This window comes from Trichoplusia ni, chromosome 1 (genome assembly GCF_003590095.1).
Source record: "Trichoplusia ni isolate ovarian cell line Hi5 chromosome 1, tn1, whole genome shotgun sequence".
In the NCBI taxonomy this organism is placed as follows: domain Eukaryota; kingdom Metazoa; phylum Arthropoda; class Insecta; order Lepidoptera; family Noctuidae; genus Trichoplusia; species Trichoplusia ni.
In genome coordinates, this window is record NC_039478.1 from 17,212,734 (window position 1) to 17,221,057 (window position 8,324).

At 33.3% G+C, this 8,324-nt stretch overlaps 1 protein-coding gene across 3 annotated transcripts in view; it reads right to left on the reverse strand.

Annotated features, from left to right (window-relative positions):
- Positions 1–8,059, reverse strand: part of LOC113497499 (tyrosine-protein phosphatase Lar) — a 369,958-nt gene extending 361,899 nt beyond the window's left edge. For all 3 annotated transcript variants that reach the window (XM_026877088.1, XM_026877081.1, XM_026877072.1), the window contains exon 1: positions 7,375–8,059. The gene's annotated coding sequence lies outside the window, so the exon portion shown is untranslated. The remainder of the gene's footprint in view (positions 1–7,374) is intronic.
- Between the last annotated feature and the right edge of the window lie 265 nt (positions 8,060–8,324).

Below are 8,324 nucleotides of genomic sequence, written 5' to 3' on the forward strand. Positions count from 1 at the left end.
ACAGAATCCGAACAAATTTAAGGATGATCGCGACATATTGTAGGCGTATTGGTGATCGGTATGTATGTAGCGCACAGCGGGGTGCTATGATGAGATTTCAGTTATTCGTGTTTCGTACAAAGTTGTAGAAAGATCAGATATATTGTCGAACGAAAATGAATAAAAAAGCACATTAATTATAAAGTATATCTCCCTATGTATCTTTAATTATAATCTCTTTACAGTAAGGATTTATATCGTTTACAATTTCGGCAGCAAAATCCCATTCGCCAACAGAAGGCAGATCGCTACAGTTTCTAAGACAGGAGATCGATTTCACCCAGTTTCGGGTTACATTTTCAAATTCATGCCGTTCTGTATCTTAATAGAGAACGGTGCAGTTGAAACTACGTTGCATAAGGCAAATATATCACAGAATATTGAGCAAAAACACCACTGGAGATTTCATTGCTCCGTTTTGTTTACACAATACATCCCTGCTTCGTACAAGCTAATAATAACTTAGCTATCTTCGGACAGAATCCTGATTGGGGCCTGTCTCGAAAAGTCGAAACCTGCCGACAAATGTCGTTTTAAATGAAAGCGGTGCGGCGATGTCTTCAAGTTTAAAGAGCTTACTCCCATTGGGTCGCGAGACATTAACATTAGACGGAGCAGGTAATAAGGAGAGACAAGCAGACATCAGACAGTTTGATGTAAAGCATGTTAATGTTTGTATTTTGGGAATGGTGTCACGACTAGCCTAAGTCAAAGCCATCCTTGTGAGGGATGTGTGTAGTTATGACAGGATAAATTATGATGACATGTGTTATATCAAGTAAAAAATAAAAACTTACAAATAATACCAAAGTAGGCATTAGGAGCGCACTGTAAAGTTTTTTGCCGGTCGTTCTCATTGAGAAGGACATCTTGGAACCGAGTAACTAGAGTCACTAGACTTATACTTTTATGTTTATCAAGAGCGTTGTTTAGGTCCACTAGAAACAAAAACGTTATGGTATTGGCACCTGCCATTTTACGATTGGTTATAAAAACATAAAAAATATTAAATGAATCTGAACTCTTATCTAACCCATTTTTATCCAGTCCATTTACTTAAATCACACAATTATGATTATTGCGTACTTATATGATTTTTTAATTGGCTCCCACATCCAACCAAGTAGAACGATCATTAAAAAATACTCTTAAAACCGAAATGAAAAAATCTATAAAAACTCCCAAAAAGTGCTAGATATCGCACTAATTAACTAAAACACTTAGCAGTCGCTGAACAGGTTCTCAAATCAACGCTAAGTAATTGCATCGAACATAAAAGATAAGTTAGCAATATATTTAATCATGCAAGCCGCGTAGAACCTATTACGTAGACGAATATACGTACCCCGAATATCCGGAACGCCAACATTATGATAAATGATTGTACCAACATAAAAATTATTGGGATCAACGTAACTTAACTCAAGGTTAAGAGTTATGGGGTTGTACGGTGTTATAGGTAACTAGCGGCTTCTACTGACCGCAGAGGTCAAATGCAAAATTGAATCTAAACCATTTGAAATAAGGATGGTATTACACTCAAAACGTTTTCCACAGTGGGCTAGCTTTGCTTGTGAAGCTTTATGCAAGAATAGTTCATGCTGAAGTTGAATGGAATGGATAGTTACGAATACGAGTTATCATTCATGGCGACACACTATCGCCAATATAAATCCTTCAAGATTGATGGTCGTTATCCACATTTTTGTTGATTCGTTTGAAGCAGAAAACGGCCATTAACGGGACAGAGTGCATTTAACCGTACTCTAGCGTTTTTCAGGAACAATTGGGTATATTGACAGCATTTTCTCACAGCTTTAGAATTTACGCTATGTTAGCTTCAAATGAAATAGGGGTAGCAATGAATTAAATTATTACTTCTCTTTTGACCTAGTTTATGATACTACTAGCTGTTGCCCGCGGGCTCGCCTGCTACAAATCGAAAAAGATCCCACGGGAACATAAGAACGGGATAAATTATAACTATCTGTATACCAAGTTTCGCCTATATTCGTTCAGTGTTTTTGCGTAATAAGGGAACTAACGTCCATACATCCATACATCAATATAATACAATCTTTCGCGTTTATAATATTAGTAGGGGTCTTACGTAACAGATCATCAAACACTGGAGTGTCATTTATTTTAAACAATAGAAGTAATTATTGTTGGTTGTGTAATAAATAGAGATGTGTTTGTTATTATATAGGAAAAATGACAATTATCACACACAACTAATGGTTTATAAAGTGGGTGTTATAGAGCAGTGGTAATAATAGAACTATCCCATTGAATTAAATAGGTATGCTATGCGTTATTTCTATAATAAAAAGACATTACCATGAGTCCCACTAATTTCTTTTATCTTGAGCAAATAAATTATTAATACTTTAGCACCGACGACACAAGGATTAAATTATTTAGTGAAGGAGTCGTTTTGACAAAAAAAAGAACTAAAAAATAGTGCTATTTTTTAATTTTCTATTTTCTAAAGCAGCCAGTCCAGCGCCAAAATGGCAAAGTGACTGTCAGTTTTGACGTTGGATTACAGCTTTGATACCTATAGAAAATTTGATGAAAACCACTACGACTTTCATAGTCTAGACTACTTTGTGTGAGGCGAAAGGTTATGAACTTACTTGAGCATAGAAACACGTCTACGATTTTCATTACGTACGCTCACGTAGAACGTTTACAACAACACGTAAACGTACATTAATAATAATAAATATGCAAATTCCAAGTGTCGAGAGATCATTAAATTGTCGCGCTTGTATGCCCCGAAGTAGTAACAACGTGTAACTTATACAAATCAGAAAGCTGAGTAATTTTCTGTAACTTAGAAATGTTCGCATAATTCTGATGTTCATGTAACTTCATTCATTGTCCTGTCTTGTTAGATATTAACTAAGATTTTTTTAATTTTAATCATCCTAAAAATGAAAAAATATTGACTTCTAAAGCTCTTTCAATATTTCTATTAGAAAAGAATTGATTCACGAATCACAATCTGTTTAAGTGCTTAAAATAGTAAACAATCATACTGACTGTCTTTATAAACAAACTCATATTAAATAAATGAACGACTGATATATTTCAGTGTTTACTCTACTTATTCTTAGAATATAATGTTTTAAAAATATTTCTAAATAAAATTCAATTTACGAAAAATACCTAGAATAGGCCCGGGCCTCAATCATGAACGTTAAACTTTGAGTAACATTTTATGAAAGAATTTGAAACAAATATATGGGAATCCGTCCATTCGTCGAGTTCCTAACGTTTTGCGACAGAAATGTGAATACGGAATTGAGATTTACGAATCGCAAAGCCGGTTTATAATCTCTGTGTTCCATGCTTTTAATTAACGTTTCTATTCTGTACACAGATTCGTTTTTAATTTTCCTGTCAAAAGTCCTATCAAATATCAAATCCAGGCAAAATTTACAGTCGGCCTTCTATCAAGTCTTTCTCTAAGCGATACCAATTGAGAGTGTACGGAATATTTTATTCGTACGCGATCATAGATTTTGATTGCCGATCGCGATCAAGATAATATATCGTTTAACATATAGCCTTGCCAAGGCAAGATTATATCAATGTATTGGTATTAAGCTAAAGCAACTAGCTAATGTGTTGACCATTCAACGCACGTTATAGGTTAGCTACTAAATATGTTTAATGTCATCGGTATCAAATTACACTAAGGGTATTTTCCTACCGAAATTAAATATTCATGAAAAAGTATAAGGTTGCATTACAATCACCTAAGCAAGAAAAAACATTAGGAGTTCTACAACCATATAAAAGGAAAATCATATTTCACAAGAAACGAACTATTAAAAACGGCTATATTCAAACAGTTTATCACAAAAATCTTTGCTTCAGATTGCTTCAATAAAAATACAACAAACGTAACTAAACCCAAGGTTAAACATAACGTGAGACATATCACCATATCGCATAGTACGCTTTGTGCAAACACGATACCACGAGATGAGGGCAACGACACCAACTGATTGGATTACTACGGCGATAAGATAAATCTCTATCCGGTCGTAAGAAGTAAAAATAACGGCAAGGGTTAAGTGTCGACTACAGTCAAATAAATCATGTTATAATATCAACATAATTAAATATTAATTGGATACTTGGGTTTCGTACTAAAAATCCTGAAACTGATTTAGTATTTTTGACATTATTGCTATTGGTGCCATTTGCTTACACGGATCATAATTTCGTTTAATAAAGTATGCACGTGTGCGTTTCATTCCTGTCTACCCCATGGGGCTTGTGATGATAATAGAAATATGTATTAAACATACAAACATAATAAACAATACTGTTACATTAATTGCGGTCTTTAAGTCAACAAAACAGCATGAAAAGTCAACAACGAAATAGATTTGTTTATCAAATATGTTTAACGCGTGGCACCCGTAAGAAACCCCCTGTTTTACTCTTTTAAATCCTGGTTTTTAAGACGAGAAGAATAGTAAACATAAGGTATAAATTCTGTAGAAAAGAGTATAGATAAAATTCAGAACACTCTCTTGTCGCAGAACTAAGTGCTTTTAACAAGGATCAAAATATTCTATGCTAAGCATGACGCAGATTAAGGCGATATAGCGTGGACTTCAGACGTAGCTATGAGCCGCGCTAGATTCTGATCTGGCCGTGATTATTTAGGCTTGTTGCCCCGCTCTGGTTTCAGCGAGGGTAAGGGGATTAGGCGGGAATTACACTGGCCAACCCAAGGCGACAAGGTTATTATATGAGACTAGATCGACGAGACTTGCCGCGGACTTTTTATGTCTATAATAAAAGGATGGAGTACATTTTTAGCGAAGGTTTTAAAGGGCTTTCTAGACAGATAAGACTTTCTTAGTATAAGAAGTTCTGTAAAATCTATACCTACTGCACGTTTACGAGAGTAATTTAGTTAAAAAATTGCGTTTTCGGACACTTCTTATTTTACCTCGCATCTCCTTCATCTAGGATAGTCCGAATCAGTCACAAAATAAAAAATAACTATGGTCGCACTCACACAATACAATACTTTAATGAGAAAAAGCACACATACAGATGAAAATCTTGCAAAAGTTGTTTTCATTTCATTTCGATGGTTACAAATGATCGTAATAGATCGAATATGGCGATAACCATTTTAAAATAATAAGTTAATTGTTTCTATGTTTTATGAGCATACAGTCAGATTAGATATAAACATAAGTACCACTTTACGAATCCAATAATATATATACGACATAATTCAATAGGGGCAAAGATGGTTATTCTAAATATCTGTTTAATACAACAACTAGTTCAAATCACAGCCTAGGCAAGTATTTATATACGTCTAGACAAAATTGATAACTATTAATCATGTATGCATGAATAATGATACATTTTGATAGTAGGTACTCCTATTACTTTACAATTAGGATACACATAAGGGTAACATTGTGTACTCATATCATGAATGTTTACATTACATTTTTATACAAATTAAATGTCAGTGAGGCAGTCTTAAGCAATGGCTTTTGCCTGACAAGGTCAACAATTGTTACTGATGCTATGGGATGAATTTTTCTTGACGGTTACCTTTGAATAGTGGGACATTATTGGCTAATAATCATCCTATATTTTTATTATAATAAGTCTGAATTTGGTGAGGCTTCTATTAACAATGTAAGTGTGATATTTTTAAATAGGGATTTTAGCTTGTGAGGGTTGATTGCATTTGTTTTTCCTTGGAGAAGGAAGAGACTGTATAAATAACGTTTTTTTTTTATGCATGTGCCTTGCTTCTCTACGCCTTCTTTCGGTTTTTATTGATACTACTTCAAATAATTGTAGCAGTTTATGTACAAACAAAATTAGTTGTAAGTTTAACCCACAATCAATGAACATTTATAGTAGCTAATAAACTTATCACCTTTGTTTCATTAATTATTTATTTCATATAGTTGGTTCATTGGATATAAGGATAATAGGTAATTCCAAATTAAAAGCTTATTATTATCAGTTTATTGTGTAGTTGTAATTAACAACTTAATTGGCTTTGATATGAATTTATTACATTTTGTGATTAAAAATTTAGTTCAGAATGAGGAAAGTTTTAAATACTCTATGAAACTATATCTTGCAGTTTTTTAGTTTCCTATTTTTATCCTCTTATTTGCTTCCTGAACAGAAATATGATCCAAAAGTTTTGTTTTCAATTTACTTGTATAATTTTACGGCAACTTATGAATCTACTTACTTAATTTAGAGTAACAGATATCTGCAGATAATATCATTTTTTTTTGTTGCTTATGCAATGAAATCTTGAACAAATCTTGGTTAAATTATATCACTATCATTAACCACTTAATTGAGCTAAATTTTTATCAACACAACATTTAGCATTAGTGTTTGTTTATAAACATATTGACCAGACATATAGGCATGTTTACATTAGATACTGGCACTATCATCAAAACCGCTATCACCAAGCCAGGAAAAAAATAAAAACTTAAAGAGAAAAAAAGAATTCCATATTTGAATTGAGTAGTCATCAACATGTTAATAAGGAATGTGTGAATATCAATATCAGAACATAAATCAGTGGGACAGATGTCTTATGAATCATGGGATAGAGATATCAAAACATGTGTGCCCAAATTATAAACACAATGTGCCCACCATGCATACTGACATACCATTTCATAAATAAAACTCTTCTGTATGTTTATTTTTTGTGGCTACCACATTTTTTAAACAAGGCTTGGTGATTGGAATCAGTAAATGTTTAGTCAATTTTGTTTTAATTTTTGTGACATCAAGTTTTTTTGTGAAATCTGGATAAATTATGCACAAATTTACTAGTAATTCAGTTAAGAAATGTTACTACAACATTGAAAAACTACAATAGTTTTGTAACTAAAGTAGTAAGAAAATGGACATCGAATGCAGTTGCAGGGCAAGTTATTCACTAATTTTCGTTTTAGTTAGGTATACTTATGAAATAAACCAAATACCTCTCTAAAATTACATTTCCAGGCGTTATCTGAACTATAATAGCTTCCTACCGTATCGCAATGTTTATATGCAATTTTATTGCATCAAACTTGCAGGGAGCTTCGTAATAATTCGCCAAAAGTTATCATCTGGCGATAACCTATGAGAGACGAATCAATTGAAATAGACACATCAAATGCAAATATCTAAGGCATAAACAATTTATATGAAATCATAAAAACTCTCAATATTCCCGGTTAAACCATATTCACGAAACCTCGTAAATCTCAATAAATCCTCAAATATAGAAAGAAACATAAAATAAATACATACCCTTATAAGTACAACGAAGATATCGAGTTATCCAAGTGTCCAACCACGAAAACCATTATCACGAAAAAAACACACAATACACAGGTTCCACTAGCACATTATTATTAATATATTGTTTAATCCACACCCGCGCAAATGTTAAAAATCAGTTTCTTATTGACATAAACACAAACTGAGCGTCCGCCATATGCAGGTACGTTCCGCACATACGAGAGCGTAAAAATTTCGGCCGGCTTGTTCAAAACGTTTGTGAAATGTCAACGATTTGGAACGATTTGTAGGTTAAAAATATTTGATTACTGCCATTTTTTTGAGTATGTTTGTAGTTCCTAAGCTCTTTTTTACGTTTAAATGTATGATTTAAGATCAATTACTTGGAAATGAGTATATTTTCTTTAAGATTCAACGTTTCTATGTGTTGGAAATGGTTAATGAAATAGATAGCCTGCCATCTTCCGAACGCACGTCGATTCGCATTTCACTTCACTCTCTTGCAGCAACCGCTCGAACTTCATCGCGCTCCAATCCCGACGAGCTTTGATTTCGATTTACGGAAGAGTATAGATGCTTGTTAGAAAGGGATGGATGATATTGTAGTCAACGGCCTCTGTGAACTGTGAAGATACTGCGTGAAACGAGCTATTATTTAGTAGACTGTGGTATTTTCTCGTAGCACTGCTGTAGTACTGTAGTAGTCGTAGAACTACAATGAAAACTATGATTACTACCTACGTAGTAATTTTTTTAGAATCATCCTGATTGATAAATTTACGAAACTTAGCATCTTTTCGTGTTTTGAAACTTAAAAAAAAGAACTAACGAAAAAAGTAAAGTATTAATCTCCTCAGGTACCAAAATACACATGTAAAAACGTTTATTATTTATAACATTTTATATTTTAGAAGGTCCCTAAGTTCAAACTTGTATTTCTAATCAGATTAGACGTCCAG